Genomic DNA, 20,730 nt, shown 5'->3' on the forward strand with positions numbered 1-20,730 from the left:
TGAAAGTGATGTTTATTTAAATGATATTCAAGAAGGTTTAATACCTACTAAATATTTTCATAAAACTACTCATTCTCTATCTCATGCGGGAGGAACATTCCTAGATATCAACTATAAATTGCCGAAAGATTATATTTGCAAAGACAAAACTTGCATTGCAACAAGTTTTTTATTAGCCAAAGATATTTCTAGCCAACTTATTCTTGGCCTTTTTTTATTTATAAAATTTGTCATTTAACTCATATTGATGAAAAAGAAATTACTGATATTGATGAAAAAAGAATTACTGATACTTTTGATGGAAAACCTCTTACTTTCCAGTTTATAACAAAACCTATACATAAAATTTTAAATGAGACCCAGATTTTAAATGAGACCCAGATAAAATTGATAGAAAAATTTTTCATTCAAATTCTTTAAAATAAGATATGGTTGTTTTAACTATTGATGAAAAATAAAAAAAATCCAAATTATATGAAAAAATTAAACTTGTTCATAATAAGTTTTCTCTAGAAATTTGTAATAATCATCCTAATGCTTTTTGGGATAGAAAGAAACATATATATTGTTTCTCTTCCTTATGAAGATACATTTGATGAAAAGAATATTCCGAATAAGGCTCGAATTTGTCAAAGGAATTCTGAATATATAGAATTATGTAAGACTCAGATAAATTCTTTAGTAGAAAAAGGTTAATAACATCTTCTCAATTTTCTTGGTCTTGTACTGCCTTTTATGTTAATAAACATCCTGAACAAGAAAGAGGTATTCCTAGACTAGTTATAAACTATAAACCTCATAACAAAGTTTTAAAATGGATTAGACATCCTATTCTTAATAAAAAAAAATATTTATTAGATAGACTTGTTCATGCTTTGGAATTTTCAAAGTTTGATTTAAAATCATGATATTGGCATATTCAAATAAAAAAAATCCGATAGATATAAAACTGCTTTTAATATTTTTATAAGACATTATGAATTGACAGTTATGTCATTTGGCCTTAAAAATGTCCCTTCAGAATTCCAACAGATTATGAATGGTATTTTTTCAATCCTTTCAGCAATTTTATTATTGTATATATTGATGATGTCTTACCTTTTCTAAAGATATTGAATCTCATTTCAAACATTTGGAAATGTTTAGAAATTTTTTTATTCAAAACAGTCTTATTATATCAAAGCCTAAGATGGCCTTATTTCAGACTAATATTAGATTTTTTGACCATATGATAGAAAAATAGAATATTATTCCTATACAAAGAAGTATAAAATTTGGTAATAAATTTCCAGATGAAATAATTGATAAAACTTAGTGACAGGGATTTTGAGAAGTCTGAATTATATATCTCCTTATATTCAGAACCTGACAAATAATTCTGCTATTTTATAGAATCAACTTAAAAAGAATCTTTCTCCTTGGACTATAGATCATACAAAAGTTGTTCAAAGGATTAAAGAAAAGGTTAAAAATATTCCTTGTTTTATGTTAGCTGTAGCGACTCGCACCGGAATCACCTACTAATCAGAAGCTTAAGCATGCAGTTAAACAATAATAAATCATAATTAGAGATAAACTGTCGAAACTAAAATAACTAAAATACCAGCATGTTAAAACCTAGTGGCTGACTCTGCAACCCTGCCTTGGTCACCACCCAATCTCCAGATCCCTAGGAGGACTACCTGCAACTCCCCGTCGAATGGGGTGTCCAAAAACAACAGTATGAGGACGTGAGCATAAAACGCTCAGTACGAGAGTATGAGTATACAATATTATATGTGCATGTATGCAAGTGTACGAGTATCAAGACTCGAGGTCAAGAATATCTGATCAAGAACAAACTTGGGCCTTGGGTAGGTAGCATGTTGTGACGTCGCTTCAGGAGGTGACCTACATACCCAACTGATGGTAACCTAACATAAGTCTACGTCTCCAACTAATATTGGTGACCTGACACGAGTTTATATGTCCAACCATATACTGACAGGATAGGGTAACCACCCTATTACAGGATAACATAAGGATACAAGCTCAAGATGATCATGCATGTAGCATAATAACATGTAGATAAAATCATGTCATATAAATAATGCAACACATAATACATGCATATTCAGAAAGGATATCTCGAACAGTACTTTCGTACCTTTCTAAGACAGATCTTAGAAGCTCCCATCTAGGTTCCAAACCTATATGCAGCAATACAATACATAATAACCATGTATTATCTAACATGCCAAACATCACCTATTATGCTCTAAAAGCCTTAACTAAGTCATAACATACTCCATATTTTTTATAAGGATCCAGAGCTATACCTTCGTCCATCGTTAGCCCATTGATGTTGAATGCCTCAAAGTTTGGGCACAACCTTGATACGACTCCTGGACACCTCGCCAGAGCTCCGCCGCTTGGCCACTACTACAGACACTGTCTGTTATATAAAAACTACTACCTGATTTAACCCTTAAAATAAGAGTACTCAAAATCCCTTAAAACAAGCTAACATGGGCCAAAGAGAGGTTTATTTGCATCCAAATGAGGTCATCCTCGGCCTTATTTATAGACTTCGATCGGACGCTTCGACCCCTAGATCGGACGCTCCGACCTATGCATGAGTGCCATGTTCCGATTGGTCAAGATCGGATGCTCCGATCCCACTTTGGAGGCTCCCATCCCATGCATGCAGCTACATGTTCAATTTCTATTGACACGTGCATGGCACTACGATCGGAGGCTCCGATCTCAGTTCGGATGCTCCGATCTGCCCCGTAGCTTTCGAACTCCAACGATGGCTCCGATCTGGTTTGGACCCTCCGAACTGCCCGATCCCAAAATAAGTCCATTAACCATTTGTCGGGCGTTTTGGAATCAATTCCTTGGTCCGTTAGATCATATTAAAATCCATTAATCATGTTTATTATATCTAAACATGATTAAAAAATTAATCTTGTAAAATATAACCGGACAATTACATTCTCCCCCACTTAAGAGATTTCGTCCTCAAATCATATCTTAAGTACCGAATGAACTTGAATAAGATCAACAGATTCTTATTCTCTTATATCATTTTACAAGATCTCACTGTAATCCAAATAATTTCCAGTAACAACATGGTCCCTCCACACATGTTAAATCCGTATCCACTGTACCTTGGATGATTGCAAGATGTAAGACTCATCTACCACAAATCACCACCACAGTGATACATCGAACACATTGTGGATACTAGACCCATATAGCGGCAATGCTTGTCGGTACTATATCTCATTTATTGTCCAACATCCCATTTGGACCAATAAAATCTAGAGATATCTTTCTGGTAAATCAGCTATATCAACCCCTGGTTGAATTAATTCTAGTCCTTCTAACTGTCGCTTCCCCACTTCTTTCTAGAATTATGAAGTATGACATCGTCGTCCGTACAATGTCTCAATTGGTGTCATACCAATACTGTGGTGATAACTGTTGTTGTACGCGAATTTAATCAGTGTCAACTGATCTTGTCAAGCTGGACCAAAAATCCAAAGTGCAAACTCATAATATATTCTCAAAATAAAGATATTACGTGCTGACTGGTCATCATTCTCCGAATGATAGGCTGTACTCACATTTGAGAATATTACTTGACTCATACTTGGAACTCCCCCAGAATCTGGAATATTAAATCTGAAATCTCATTCCCTGAAAATGCTTACTGGTATGCCATGAAAACTCACTATTATCTGAATATGTAATCAATCACTACTGTCAAAAGTGAAGTCTCGATTACACAAAACGAAATGTGCTATCTTGGTGAGTAGATACATCACAACTCTGATAGTATCATAATCCCTCAAGAATACCAGCAAATGGGTCACAAAGTCCATCGTGATAACTCTCATTTCCGCTCAGGAATTGATAACTATGATACAAACTTCCAGATTGTCGATGTTCAGTCTAAATCTGTTGACACACCCAATATTAGGAAACATACTGATACTCAAAACGTTTCATACCTTTCTACCAGAACTGAGTACACAAGTCTTTGTACATCAAAAGGATTCTCGTACTAATGACTAACACTTTGTCATAACACATGTGACAATGTCGTTGTCCACAATTCCTGATTTCCTTAACCCTTCAGTTTCTCTTCTTGGAATAACAAAATTCTCATAAGTTCACTAATCTTTATCTCCAACGATGTCAGACGATAATCAAAATTAGCCACTGGTGCAATTACTGCACCAATCTGGACCTACCACCAAACTATTCATGTCCAAACCATAGACATAAGTTTTATTAATCTTTGGACTAATTTCAATTCAAATGATCATACTATATCTTGTACAACCTCTATTATCATGGAAATCTCATTCCATATCTTTGACGAAGCCAGACGATAATCTAATGATCAATGATAACTTACATGGCTCAATCAGCAACTTTGATCTCGTTGCCATAAGTCTGCTAATTCCTAACACTTATAATTACAAAGTTCGCACTGAACTCAACATTCCTATTTATGACAGAATCAGACAATAACAATTTCAAATCCCTTGACCAGCACTATCCCAATACCCAAACTAAATCCAAAGGATTCCAACTATCGCTAAACATCCTTCTAATTGTTATATTCTTTGTTAAGACTGCTCATTTATGACTGAAGTAGCCTTCCCCAATAGCCTATCTGAAGCAATCCTTCCAGAGAACACTGCGCAGGTCGCGCTTCCCTTCCCGTTTCGAATAAGCTAGCACAGTTCTCATCACCTGATATAACTCATCTCTGAGTCTCTAATGAAATCTATCATTACAGAGCAACACCCCTATCCGGGTCAAAGTCCCATTACTGGTCTAGGAAAACCACCTATAATTAATTGATATGAAAAGAAGCACAAATCAAATCCCGAGTCTACAAACATCTGATAAACCAACCCAGTACATACCTTACAATTGGAATTAAATCCTAAAATCCCAAATCGAAGGCCAAAACCTATCTGTTCATAACGATCACTTGTCAAGGAAAATTCCTTCCAAGACTAATTCTGACAGCAGAAAATCCTTAATCTATATCTATGACGAAGTCAGAAGATAACTAATTTCCTTGGATACTAAATTTCAATATTAACTAAATCTTCAAGAGAGATTTCAAATATCGAATATCTATACCCCTACTGTGACTGTTTCAAATTACCAGACTGAGATAGCCTCCCCCTGAATAGCTATCTGAAGCAAGAAAAGCTCACAGACACCCTCTGAAGCACGAAAAGGCTCCCAGAGTAATAAGCATGGGGTCATACTTCTTTTCCGTCTAGTCATATATCCACACAGTCCACAACACTTGGTATAATTCATAACTGTGCCCCTGATGAAAACACATCATACTTGTAAAACACTAAGTCTCCATAGAATATTCTAGGAAATACATATAGAACTATTCAACTGGGAACATGCATAATTCAATCCTAATTATACACATGTTTTAAACAAATAACTGATCCTTTATTAAATAATATCAAGATAATCCCAAAGATTACAATTATAATACTTGAACTACTAACCCAGGTTCTTATACAATCTTCATCACAATCCCATGAAATAAACAACTACATCCAATTACATCGGAAGATGTACAATGAAATGAGAACTGATACATCAAAATGTCTAGAATCATTAATACATATGATTCAAATACTTACAACTGAAATACTGTTTACAACAAAATTTAATACAGTATTTAAAACCCCAAATACAATGAAAATCTTACAATCTGACTAAATGCAAAAATCTCTCATTTCGTCTACTGATCTTGAACATGAGGTTTTCCGTCTGCCACACACGAAAGCATCAATGCAGGCATGTCAGTAGACCTTCTCCTTCGCAAGATCTAAAAGATTTTATCCTACTAGCGATGCCCAAAGTCATGAGGCATTCTCTTGGCAGGATCTTCTGACAATCTCTCCAACTACTTGTGGAGAGTCTTTCTTTGGTTAAAGTCGGATGGGTAGTAACACACCATGTGCTCCAACCAATCTTCGAGGTGGCTTCCTTGGTCGAAGTTGAATGAATGACTACATGTCACACATTCCATTCAACCCTTAGAAGTGCCTGGAGTTGATAACTGGATTTTATCTTCCAGTTCCATCATGCTGGGATCCATATAATACGAAATTCTGATGCCAACTTTTACGATCTTGGAAAAGCCTAGGTATTTTGCTATTCCAATTCCTGATACTGCTATTGTCATTGAATCCGACTTGTAATCCTACAAAGGATAACCCAATATCAACACTAAGTCCCAAAGAATCTTATTGCATGCGCTGATACCATAAATATAGTGACCTGCACCGAAATCACCTACTAATCAGATGCTTAAGCATGCAATTAAACAATAATCAATCATAATCAGAGATAAACCGTGGAAACTAAATAACTAAAATACCAACATGTTAAAACCTAGTGGCTGACTCTGCAACCCTGCCTTGGTTACCACTCAATCTCCAGATCCCTAGGAGGACTACCTGCAACTGCCCCGTCGAATGAGGTGTCCAAAAACAACAGTACGAGGACGTGAGCATAAAACGCTCAGTACGAGAGTATGAGTATACAATATTATATGTGCATGTATGCAAGTGTAGGGGTATCAAGACTCTAGGTCAAGAATATCTGATCAAGAACAGACTTGGGCGCTGGGTAGGTAGCACGTTGTGTCGTCGCTTCAGGAGGTGACCTACATACCCAACTGATGGTGACCTGACATAAGTCTACGTGCCCAACCAATATTGGTGACCTGACACGAGTTTATATGTCCAACCATCTAATGACAATAAAATAATCTCCCTGATTTTATAACTAGAGAATATTTATCATGTTTTCACATATGAGTTTTTCAGGTCGAGGTACTTACTCATATAGAGGAAGAGGTGGAAGAGGATTATCTCTCAAGTTATTGCTCAGCATGAAAATAACAAGCTATTAGCTCAACACGATTGTAACCCATCTGGGAGTAATACTCCAGAAAAAGATAATTCATTATATGATGAATTTCAGGAATTCTTAAAACCGAAAAAATAAAAAGAAGGAAATACTCCTTACTCATCGGCGTCATATTCCAATATTACAAAAGAAGATGAGAATGATTCTACATTTACTGAAAGTGAATGTCAAGATATAATTCTTCTAGCTTATAGAAGAAAAAAAATATACAATGGATGAAAACTCTCTGCACTATCATGAAAAGATATTTATCAAACACATCATATGTGAATGGATCTTTTTAAAAAAAGAGAAATATATGAAAATCTTCTTTTATCCACAAAAACTGCGGAAATTACTCTTTTTTCTGGGAATACCCAACAACAACGAGTTTATAACTTCTCAAAGTTTATTATTAAAAATATTATATCTATTAAAGAATGGATAATTTCTCCGTTGGTTGAAAAAAAATTATATTTTCTATTTATAAAATGAATTTCAAATTCAATTATTGGGATTATGTAAAAGGTTTTAATAAAACATTATTCTATGAAAAAAAAAAAGCATTCTTTGTTTTTAAAAATCTGCGAAAATATTTTTTGAATCCAATTTATAATTGATTTTTAGACTGGTGGAAAATATTCGGCCCCTCTACAAAAATTATTCTATCTTCACTTGGTTCAATGGATATGATAATGTATGCATAAAGTATATTGAGATTATTGAATGAATTGGATTGGATTGAAATAAATAATGATATGTTTGATTTGAATGATTAATAACAGGATTGAGATAATGATAAAATATAAATTTATTTTTTACTCTTAACATTATAAATAAAATTTAAATATTAATGTTAAATAAATAATATATTAATAATTAAAATATGGTGAATAGTAATTAAATTAATTATTAAATTAGTTATATTATAAATTTTATTTATTTATTTATTATTATATTAATAATTATTACATTTTCACTCTTTTCAACTCTCGTCTTCCTCCCCCTCCCATCCTCAAAATCTCTATGAATTTACAGAAAAAATCACCCACAACTGCCAAGAAAACCAATGATGACAGCCAAAATCTTGACCCCCGATCAAGATTCCTTGCCCGAACCACTACCGGATATCACCGACCCCCAAGCCTGAACTCCAATCTAACATTGGAGAGGAATTCAAGACAGCTGAAATCAACGTCCAGGCTCCAAGAATCGTCCCCCTTGCCTCCTGATCTCAACAAAGTTTATGAAGAAATCGATCAATACATTTCTAATCTATTGCATCGAAGGGAGATGATCAATATACCCCCTCGACGTCTCAATTTTCGTCGAGCAATTTCATCAAGAAATTTGTTGTTCTTGTTGAAGCCAAGGAAAAAAAGGATAGTCACGTAAAATGTGTAAACTGATGAGGGTAATATTGTAAATCGCAGCTACTATTTGGGGGTACTGTACAAATATGGATTCCGAATACCTTGTTCACGTAGGCCCAGTTTGACTCGCTGGATAAGAGTGTGATTGGGTTTTTAATCACTACTCATCCAACGTTTCTTTCGTTTTTGGTGTCTTTTATCTAGTCCATGGGCCCGACATTATATTCTGAAAAGTAGGCAGTAGACATCCCAATCTTGCCGTGTGATGATTTCTATCAACATCAATAGTGTCAAAGAATTTTACAATTTTACCCTCGTTTAAATATATGAAAATATTAAACCTCACCATTTTAGATCTGATTCATTAGAAAACGCATGTGTTGGGCTTCATCTGCAAAAAATGTAGAGAACGAGATCGATTTCCACAAGGTAAAAATCATCGAACTCTTCTTCAAACCATGTATATCTTTGGAAATGGTTTTCACACACTGGAAAAATGTGGCAGGAAGGAAACTTTCAAGTGTTGAAACCAGTTGGGCGATTTTCTAACTCTCGAAGCTCTGGGAGGAACTAGAACCAGTGAAACACGGTTTACTGCTGTTCGAAAGAGATATCAAAAGTTAAGAATCCCGGTAAGATGTTAGGTTACCCAAATACTAGACTAATTTTGTTGAAAAACACACGTATTGCTCTTGTTTTTTTTATTTATTTTATATATTTTTTCTTCAAGAAATAATTCTTGATAAAGAAAATTTCTTGAGTTCATCCCCATTAGTGTTACACTTTACTGCCAATATGCAAGTAATGTACTGTCCTGATTTTTTTTTATTTCTTTTAGTTCTGGAATGATATTTTTTATAGATTGGTTTTGAAAGAAAATATAATTACAGATTTGAACAAATGCATACATAATAATCTTCCTATGCGCAGACCTCTGTTATGGATGTGAATTGTGTAAAATTATTTATATTCATAATATGGCAGAGTTGGTTTGCCATGCCTGAAGAAGATGGATATGCCCAAGAGTTGCTAGTACTACAACAAATCCTTATATCTTCATTTGTGTTCATTACTGTTGTATCACGTTTCTACATTAAGTTTGTATCTCGAAAAAAAAGTAGACTGCATAGAAGAGGCGTACGACACAATGATTCTGAAAGAATAAATGCTCAAATCAGTCACTTACATAGGATAATTGAAGTCGGAGACATTCAGTGTGTTGTTAATTTGAGGATGACACGTAATGTGTTCGCATGACTATGTTACCTACTCACCCATATAGGTGGATTAGTGGAATCTAGGTACGTACGAGTTGAAGAGAAGGTTGCAATGTTCTTGTCTATTCTAGAGCACCATAAGAAAAATAGAATTATTGGCCACGACTACCGACGAAGTGGCCATACTGTTAGCAGTCATTTCCATGAAGTGCTTAGATGTGTTTTGAAACTACACCCACTACTTCTTGTGAAACCAACTCCTGTGGAAGATAATTGCTCAAGTGAAACTTGGAAATGGTTCAAGGTATGTTTACTTATGCTTCTGTACAATAATAAGTTATTTCAATTACCATTAAGTATTCATTTTCTTATTACTTTGAATCATTTAAATCCAGTGCTTTCATCATTTTTATATAGGGTTGTCTTGGCGCATTGGATGGTACCTATGTTAGTGTTCAAGTACCAAATAAAGACAAGGCAAGATATAGAACAAGGAAAGGAACAACGGCTCTTAATGTACTGGGTGTTTGTGACCGCAATATGAATTTTATTTACGCATTAACAGGTTGGGAAGGATCGGCTGCAGATGCTAGAGTTCTTCGAGATGCAATTACCCAGGAAGATGGTTTAAAGATTCCAAGAGGTAAAATTTACCTTTCCTCTAATCTTTATAATATTATTTTTATTATAAAAATCGTATAATTAAATTTAGTGTATTCATTGTAGGGTGTTATTATCTATGTGATAATGGTTATGCAAATGTGGAGGGCTTTTTAACACCATATAGGAGAACACGGTATCATCTGAATGATTGGACAATTGGAGCTACTGGTCCACAGAACTACAAAGAATATTTTAATTCAAAGCATTGTCGCGCACGAAATGTCATTGAACGAGCATTTAGTTTTCTAAAGAGATGATGGGCAGTTCTCAGGAGTCCAACATTTTACTCCTTACAAGTGCAGAACCGTATGATATTGGCATGTATGCTTCTACATAATTTTATTCGATCTGAAATGCCTGAAGATCCACTGGAGGAGGTTGACGAAGCAAGTAATTGCAATACGGAAAATATTGAAGAAGATTTCATTGATAACATTGAGTCATCTCCATCTTGGGAGTTGTGGCGAGATGACCTTGCGATGTCGATGTATAATAGTTAACGAAATACTCCTGTCATGACCTACAACCTAGTGTCCTAGTATATTTTGGTTGCCCTCTTGTGTATTTGGTTTCTGTATTGACTTAGAAAAATTCAATGCTTTATCGTGACATAAATAAGTTTTTGTGGTGGCTATGATACTGATGTTTGATATATTCTATGTGATACGTGCTTGCTGTTTTTTATGCAATAATGCACACATTTATTTTGTACTATCGTTATCATGGTCACTTTATTGTTTCTTACATGTTTATTATTGGTGGTAGGTATTCTGGTAACATAATTACACATGGACATCGGAGCTTCTACTAATACAGCGTCAAGTCGGAGAAAGAAATCAGATAAAAGTAGAAGGGCGTGGACTATGCAGGAGGAGGAAGTTCTGGTACAAGCATTGAAGGATGCAGTAGCTAATGGCTGGAAAAGCGAGAATGGTTTCAAATGTGGGTACCTGAATGTATTGGAAAAACATATAATGAAAATATTCCCACATACTGACTTACGTGGAATCCCTCATATCAACTCAAAAATACATGTGTGGAAAAAAACTCATGGAACGTTGGTTACAATGCTGAGTAGAAGTGGAATTGGTTGGAACGAGTCACAAAAAATGATCGAGGCAACAAATGAAGGTTGGGAAGCATTTGTGAAGGTAAATAAAGTAGTCAGAATGTTTCTATGTATACCGTAACCATATATTATTTATTTAACTTTACAAATTCTTTCCTTTGACAGATTGATAATAACGTGCGTACATGGCGCTACAAATCGTGGCCTTATTATCCAGATTGGTTTGAGATATTTGGATGCGATCGTGCAACAGGACAACATGCACAGAATTTTGCTACCGCAGTGCAACATGTGCTTGAAATTGGTGATGACAAGGCCGCTGAAATGGAAGTAGGCTTAGAAGACATATTCCGTGATATCGAGGGGGTGGTGAATGTAATTCAGTCAACAATCCAAGTCCATTAAATACCTCTGGGAGTCAGAAGTCGACTTCAAAGAAGCGTAAAAAGCCGACGAAAGGTGAAGAACTATTTGTCGATGTCATCAATAACTTTACTGCTATGACTAAGGAGGCGATATCCGATCTTGGTAAACGTATTAGCCACGACCACGAGATTGCGGTACCTGTTTCAAAGGATCTATTGGATGTGCTTCAAGGGATTACTGGGCTGACAAGGGATGAACGACAAATTGCAGCTGAGATATTGATGGAGAAGCCGAAAAAGTTAGCAGTGTTCTTGAGCCTCCAAGACGATGAGAAATTATCGTTTATAAGGAGGATTTCAAAAAATTAGTGGCAGTGTTTGGTTCGTAATGTCAACTATTTTGTTATGTTATCTTCCACCTTTTGTTAGTGAACCATATATATGACTCATTATTTTGGGTACTGCTGGTACTTGGAAGGTAAATGCTTAGGTATGTGGAAGGTAATTAATGCTGAAGATAGTGCATATTAGTATAAAAAAACTGTGTGTTTAATGTTGTACAAAGTAAGAGCCATTGAACTGTGTTCTGGCTATTGTGTTTTGGGTCATTTGTATTGATGTACTATTTTGGAAGCGCTATAAATATGCACTACGTTGGAAGATGGTGCTCTTGATTCTTTTGTTATGTTGCTTTTGACAAATTAAATGCAAATGGTTTATCAAGCAATACACATTTGACTGATAATGCCTCGTTCAAATTCTCACTGACTTTTTTTTTAAACATGTGACAAGCACAACGATGATGGACAATGCGCAAATTCCGTTAAATTTACAATAATGAATATGACCACAATGTATGTTATCCCAATTAGATATGTGATTAATCCAAAAGATTAATCAATTGAAAAGTAGAAACAATGAAAACAACAATTAAATACACATATATTTCAACAGTAATATAACATTAGATGGAACCTCTTATATATGCATCACAACATCACAATATTTCCCACAAAAACCATCACCCACCACTAACTTTAACAAGACATCAGACAACCATAATATATCACAAAAACCATGACCGAACACTAACTTAAACAACGCATCAGACAACCAGAATATATCACAAAAACCATGACACCGACCTAACATAAGTAGAAACCAACCAACCATAACCTATTAACATTGTCCAAAAACAGCAAAAGAGAGGTCCCATATCATAATACATAACATTTCCATATGCATATTCACCCAAGAAGTTTCACAGTCTCACAACTGGCTTGTGAGCTTTGAAGTTCTGTTGAACTTTCTAGGAATTCTTCTGTTTCAATGACTGCCATGGTACTAGTACCTACACACTCCGAAGTCTTCAACTTGTTCTTCACCACAGGTTCGAAGTTTACGTTGTCAAGTACAACAGTCTTGGTAACCAATTTATCCATAGTATTTCTTGTCAATGTCTCTTTCACAGAGAGGGGTTTGTTGATCGCATATTTGTTAACATGAGCTTCAAGCATGCTTGTGTTTGGACGTTTCGCAGGTGTGGTCATGACAACTATGTCATCATCTGAATCGACATAGATAACCTCCACATTCTTATTGGAGTGACTCGGCTGCACTTTCCACCAACAATTTGTAACACTCTCTTCAGAGGAATGCTGGTATTTTGCAGACATTCTTAGTTTTCAAGGGATGAGGAAGATATATTTCAGATAAATAAGAAGTGTTTCATTTGGCCGATATATTATGCACACTGCCTTAAATAAAAAATTACAAGTAAATATTTCACTTATGAAGCATTTACTCTGTTTCTACCTTCCACAACCACCACAATAATGTGACAAAACAACCACTAGTCAGAAGTAGAATTCATTTACACTCATGTCATTCTTGAACAGTGACCTTTGCATCAAAACTGAAGAGCTTCATGGGTTAGGCAAATTTTGAGTAATTAAAATATTTTTTACAATTTTAACTTGATTAATTAAAAAGCAAGACTGGAGTAGTAGAAGCAAAATATTTCATATTCAAAATATGATGATCCAATACATTACCGTCTATTACAACTACAAAAACACTTACACCACAAAGGTTACAAACACTGCTATAACATATTTCACTAATATTAATCATCATATTACTTGGAGACAACAATACATAATATCAAGAAAAGTAAAACACAAAGAACTGTTGACACACAACCGAAACAACAACAAATTTCATCTCCAGTATATGTTGGGGGTGTTCGAACGACTCGAGGGATGTGAGGAGGTGAAAGTGACCTGTGCTCAGCGGTTGGTGTGGAACTCTCAACATTGGATGATGTTTCATTGACAATCACCTCATGATTCACAACTTTTCTATTCACACAGTTGCCCGATGTTCCACCACTCGATGCATTTCCAGTATACATAGTCTGCATATTAGGCACATTATGGATCCGATGGTAGTCATCATACCAAATGAACTTGTTTGGATGTTTCAAAGATGCTGGACAGATGTAGTAATACTTTCCAGGATGGCTATGAGTTCACCAGCTTGTCGTAGAATCATTAAACCATTCCCACATTGACATTGGGGTGGATTTTGCGACTCCATATCACTGATCAGTTAATAAATTAAAATGATCCAACCATAAAATATAATTAAGAATTGTATATGAACCATAATTATAAATTCCATAATTTGACTAATATTACGTAATGTAACAAAACAGATGTATGCTAAAACAGATCAACCAGGCGCAAAAATTCGGTTCTCATTGATGTTTAGTCCTCGAAAATCTACTATATAATTTTTTATATTTATTTTTAACCAATAATTTACATAGTGCCACAAGTTATCTTCTTATGTACGTGAATCGGTGAAAACAAATGGTGACAATTGACAAACAACAAAGATGAAGGTATGAGTATTGTGTTACATACATATCATAAGCATCAACATATGACTTATTTCAATGTTTGAAAGCGAGAATAAACATCTTATCCTTATTACCCAGAATGACAACAAAATAAATAAACTGAATGGAATAAAAAATTTAAAGAAACCAATTTTAGCAAAAACCCTAATTTTAATTAGGTCACTTACCACACAAATCAAAAAACATAACATGGGCTTACCGATATTAGTGGAGTTGGGTTGCCTCGCCAATTGAGATGATAAGTACTATTTTCAGAAGAGAAGAAAACCTGTAGTGAAGCTCTTGGATGGTGGCGTGAGGTAAAGAAAAGATTGAAAGAAACCATGAACTACATGAAAAGGTGTGCAGGGGTATTTTTGGCAATGAAGTCAAATGTACATTATCAATCATTCAAAATAAAATTCAGTCAAACACCATATAACTCATACTAGTATATTAATTGTCTACCTGTTTTTTTTCACAATCCCAAATATAATCTATCAATCTTTCATCCCATCTCACGTATCAAACGATACTGTTCTTAAAAACCAGACAAACACTAGACAAATATGTAATCCTAAGGTAATCCCTTCTACCAAACCGGGCCTAATTAAGAATTAATGGAGGAATGGATTGGTTGCTCTCCAAAAATTCAAGAATCTTCCTCACATGCTATTGAGGAAAAACCACATATATCTTCTTTATTGAATTTGGCATTTCATGGATTCGGAAATGAAAACCTCACTAATCACTATGGGTATACAAAAAGAGGCATTCACTATTTATATGGTGATGAAACCATACATAATATAGAAGAAAAAAATCAAAGCTTATAAGCATTATTTTTTTAAAAAAGGACTCATAGTCCATTCAAAATGATTATTCATAAATATTTTGAGATATATTCAAAAGAATAATATAAAATAATAATTTTAATAAAAAAAGTAATAAAATTAAAATTGATGATAAATAATAAGAATAATAATGACCATTGTCGTCTCTGAATACTGCGGTCATTTATATTGAAAGTTTACTTTTTATTTAGTGTTAGGTCAAGACATTAATAATTTAAATAATAATAATAATAATAATAATAATAATAATAATAATAATAATAATAATAATAATAATAATAATAATAATAATAAATAAATAAATAAATAAGATATTATTAGATAAGGGAATTTTAGGACTTTAAAATAATATAAGGTTATATTATAAAATTTTAAGTAAATATGACCACTTTTAAAAATTGATGTTTTTTTTAAAGATAAATACAATCTATTCATTAGTTAAGTTATTCTAGCTTACATCCACCAGCCAAGTGGGATAAGGATCTCCAATTCAAAACATTGGTGAAGTTTGATATAAGGCAAATTGAGCAATCCAATGAGCAGTTATTTGCATTTTCACTCAAACAATGAAACCCAAGAAAATCCCCCTGATGGCCCAGTTCTAAAATGTCAGAAATCACGTTGGCTTCAATATGATATACTCATCTTTACCATTTTTTTTAATTCACTGCTTGAACTGCAGAGCTGCAATCAGAATACACCATAGTGTTAGAAAGATACATTCGTGTTGCCAACTGCATCCCAAATAGCATAGCTGCTAATTCAGCAGCCGTCACCGAGCCTGGATGTCGAATACCTTTAGGCACCGTTTGGTTCATAGATTGAACGATGATGGATTAATAATATAAGGATTTTAAATCAATATAACTTGGATTAGATAATGGTGCATGACACTAATACTTGGAAGAACTTGAGCCAAGCATTGGACAAAGCAAGAATGATTAATAACTTGGATAGCTGATGCTGCACAAGTCCTATCTCGATGATTTCGGATCACCGCTCCCACACTAAAGCTGTGAGGGCCCGTTTAGGGGTGAGAAAAATATCGATTTAACTGAAATAACCTACCGAACCGAATTAAATCAAAAATTCGATTCGGTTTAATCGGTCAATCATTTTTTTTCTTCAAAAATATCGGTTAATTCGATTTAGTCGGTTCGGTTTTGGTTTTGAATTTTAAAAAATTGGTTAAATCGATTTAATATATATTTTCTAAAAAATTATTCTTGGGCTTAATTTGAACTTTGAATTCAGATTATTTTATATTGGGCTTTATACAACATGTCCAAAACCAAAAAAGAAAACTCATTTGTTGCCCTAGCCCAACTCCAACTTCATCCTGGCATCGTCTTCTTCGCAAAACCTTTCTCTGCGTTCCAGAGAGTCCAGCCACAAGTCATACAACTTCTTCCTCTTTGAACCAATAGACTAAAAAGGTTAGAGGTAAATCGGTTTTTGTTTATGGAAAATAGGTAAATCTACTTCATCTTCGAACCAACTGTATCTTCTCGATTTTGGTCATTCTCCTCGATTTAGGTCATGATGTGGCTTAAACCCAGTGACATTATTGATTTGTGGTGGTCTCTAAATTGGTTTTTGTTTTCTTAAATTTTTTTTAAAACATCGGTTATTTCGGTCGTTAACCGAAATAACCGATGTTTAATCGATTCGGTTAAGTTGGTTTCTATGCTAAAGATCGATCGGTTCTGCTGTTCAAAAAAAGATTTCGGTCGGTTTGGTTTTGCTAATTTCGGTTCAGTCGATTCGGTTTTGACCGATTGCACAACCCTAGTTCCGTTTCTGATTTATATTTAATCAGCACGCATTCATGATTAATTAGTGTAAACAACGAAAACGAGTTAAAAATTTGCTTTCGGGCCTACCAAAAATTCGGCATAGCCTTTTGAGGTCCTGGGAACTGCTGCTGAGTAGAACATCTTGGTTGGGAGAAAGTGGGTTGTTGAGCCAACTGAGGAGCAAAATGTCAAGGTGCTGGAGCTTGTGGAAACTGGCTAAATTGAGACGAGTTATACTATTGTCCTACCCCATTGTGGAAAACCTTGGAATAATGTCCCGGTAGGCCACACGTACGACAAACTCCTATACAATGGTCGGAAGAATGCATGCCCCCACACCTATTACACGATTCTTTGGGAAACCCTATAGATCCCTCACCACGTGAACTACTAGAACTGGAGGAAGTGCTAAATCACTTCTTCTTGAATTGCTTTCCCCTAGGCTTAAATCTTTGCGGCCTAGGTTGCTGAAATGATTGCTGGGGTGCAAAAGATATGTTTGCTGAAAATTATTGTGAGACCTCGGTTCTAAACATCTAAACTCGAGTAATAAAATCATACATCGAATAAATCAATGCTCAAAATAATTCAAGCAAGGAAAGGAAATTTTTTTTAAATAGTGCTGCGCTCGGGCGGTAGAAAACTACCGCTCGGGTGTGGCCAAAATCGCAACCTTTCTATTTTGCTCAATTGGGGGTGCGCTCGGGCTGCCAAAATTGGCCGCCCGGGCACCCCCTGCTGCAGACCCATTTTTGAAAAACAAAGCTCTGAACCTGATTTTTCAATAGTAAATCCATTCCACAACATGCCGGGATAAAATTACACGCATTGAAAATATAAAATAACATTACGTAATCAAAACGATACGGTTCAAAACAAGAACAAGCTCTAAACATGCTTCAAAACAACCAAAAGTCGACATGCTAATAGCTCCTAAACCAAAGTCCCACTTCTATTCCTCGATCTCGATGCTAACCAAGTCTCCTCTGACTCTATCCTGCCCCACTTGTTTCCAAGTACACATACAAAACAAAGCAACATCCAGATAACTCCGGTGAGAATGATATTCACAGTAAAAGCAACATATCATGCAATAACAAGTAATATATCAAAGACATGATATAAAGATAACATATTAAATGTTAATACGAATAAAATGCATGCCTTTAAAATCGGGATATCAACTCTGAAAATCGAATGAATTTTTGCTATTCTCTTGGGATCCCGAGGATGAGATCACGTAACAACTCACCGACTCTCTCGATCGAGGTGGTGTCCCGTATCTCCATCCTCTAGACTTTGGTGCGACTATAAGGAGTATGCTGACACTGGGTGAACTTATACAACCCAGGCCACTCGAATATAGCCCCCAAAATGTCTAAACAAAAAGGGTCATTCAGCCCGCTGAAATCAAAGATTTAGGATCGAGATGAATGCATATAGAAAACTCAAAGCATAAAACCATAATTCAATTAATAACAAGAGTTCAATCAACATAATACAAGTTCCCCATTTTAGAACAAGTATTGATGCAAGTTTGTGATTTAGGGGAAACTCAAGAACTATCTATCTTGAGTGTTCATTCCCACTTAACCGATGTCTACTTATACCTTTCGATTCAAAAGCTCCAACTCTGGATAAGCTACAATAAGAGATTTATATCAAAATCTATTCAACCAAAAAATCAAACGATCAAGGTATAACTCTTTACCGCTCTTCAACTAACTCTTCGACGATTCGAATTCTGCTAACTCTGGGCTCAACAATCTTCAAACCAATCTGTACGGAGGCAAATAGAGGATAAAAAACGACAATCAAACTCAAACTAACACGGTTCAATCAATTAAAATCAAACGATAACCCAAAACTCAAACCGGCGGCATAACTGCTATATTCTGAACAATTTGAAATCACAGACAGCAGTATAATATCGAAACCAACTAAATACAATACCAAATCATCAATAACAATTCCAATCCAACAAATCTCAAAACTCCATTTTTTAAATAGGCTACCAAAAATCATAACAATTCCAAACGACGCTCTTTTTCCGATCCGACTGAGAATAAATGATAAGAACTAGTTCAAGAACATCATACTCGAAACTCATTCGATTCTAACAACATTCGAAAAATGAAATATAACTGATCGGAGAAAAACTTACAATAGAACGAAGCTATCGATGCCGGGATCTCTAAACTAACTTCGAATTAAAATTCTACCGAACGGATCGACCGAAAACCGAAGAAGAAAAGCTTGAAGATCTCGCTCTATGCTTCAATGGAGGAGACAGCTAAGGGAGAAGAAGGAGATGAGGTGGAAGTGAAGACCAAGTCAACTTCCAAGTTAAGATATTATAACAAATTCCAATTTTGCATTCTAGTCCCTGAAAAATCCAAAAATTGCAAAATAGATCCTGATCAATAACAAATCGATCCTCGAATTCTATAATCTCCGATTATCTCAAATAAACTCAATTAAGATAAATTGGGGCGTTACAATTATGCACTGTCAGCGGGTGCTTGAATTGTATAATTGTGGTAGGCCCTTCTCAACCCTTATTCATGCCTAATAGCTTTGTCCACCGCATTGGCATTGTAGCGCCCTTACTCGAGACATCACTAAACAGACTAATAATCATGCATAATTAAACTTAACAACAACATAAATTAAACTCCGGAAACAACTCAAGTACTTTTACAACCCCAAACGAAAAGACGGATGATAATCTCAATTTGTAATATTAATACAATCACAATAGAAATCATATCTCTGCACGAGAAACAAAACTTCAACTAGATCACCACCGAAAACTAAACTGCTCTAGCCACTGCCCCGGCTGTCCGATCCGTCCAACCTAAGACCAGTCCTATGGAATGAGATGTCAAAGATGAAAACAAGAGCGTGAGTAAAATAGCCCAATACGAGAATGTACGAGTATCAAAACCGATATGATGCATGCAAATGCGAAATTCTCGGATATCAAGGATCAAGTCTAGAATCTCATGCTCAGTCTAGAGGCGCCTGAGTGTGTATTCTCTGATCTGCCCGAGGCATGTTTTGGCTCCAACACTCAACAAGACGTGGACCTACAATGTACAGGGTCATCATAGCTCGCGGGTCCCATTGGATACTGTAACTCTCGATACCCAACAGTCCAAAAAACAGAACAGGGCTGAGCGGCCCCCAACAATTAGGTATATCTCAAAGATATTAGGTTCAACGTGATATGTCATCTATAATATGCCAAAACAACAATGTTGTAAATGGCGGGAGGCGGTGGCGGGGCGGTCAGTGACCGCCTACCGCCTCGGTCGCCTAGGCGGTTGAATTTTTTTAACAATATTTTATAGGTAAATTATATATAATCAAAAAATGTAATTACAAATTGTCATAATTTTTTATGTAATATATGTAATTAAATAATATTTATGCATAAAAAAGCTTTATACGATATAATAAAATATAAACAAAGTGCAAATAAATATATAAATGCAAACTAACAAGATTATTAAGGTGGTGGCAGATGGCGGCAGC

The 20,730-nt window shown here is 35.1% G+C and overlaps 1 pseudogene; it reads left to right on the plus strand.

Annotated features, from left to right (window-relative positions):
- The first annotated feature begins 9,323 nt into the window (after positions 1-9,323).
- On the plus strand, positions 9,324-10,707 carry LOC140871993 (uncharacterized; annotated as a pseudogene).
- Positions 10,708-20,730: the final 10,023 nt, after the last annotated feature.

The sequence above is a fragment of the Henckelia pumila genome, unplaced genomic scaffold, assembly GCF_033568475.1.
Source record: "Henckelia pumila isolate YLH828 unplaced genomic scaffold, ASM3356847v2 CTG_461:::fragment_3, whole genome shotgun sequence".
Lineage (NCBI taxonomy): Eukaryota > Viridiplantae > Streptophyta > Magnoliopsida > Lamiales > Gesneriaceae > Henckelia > Henckelia pumila.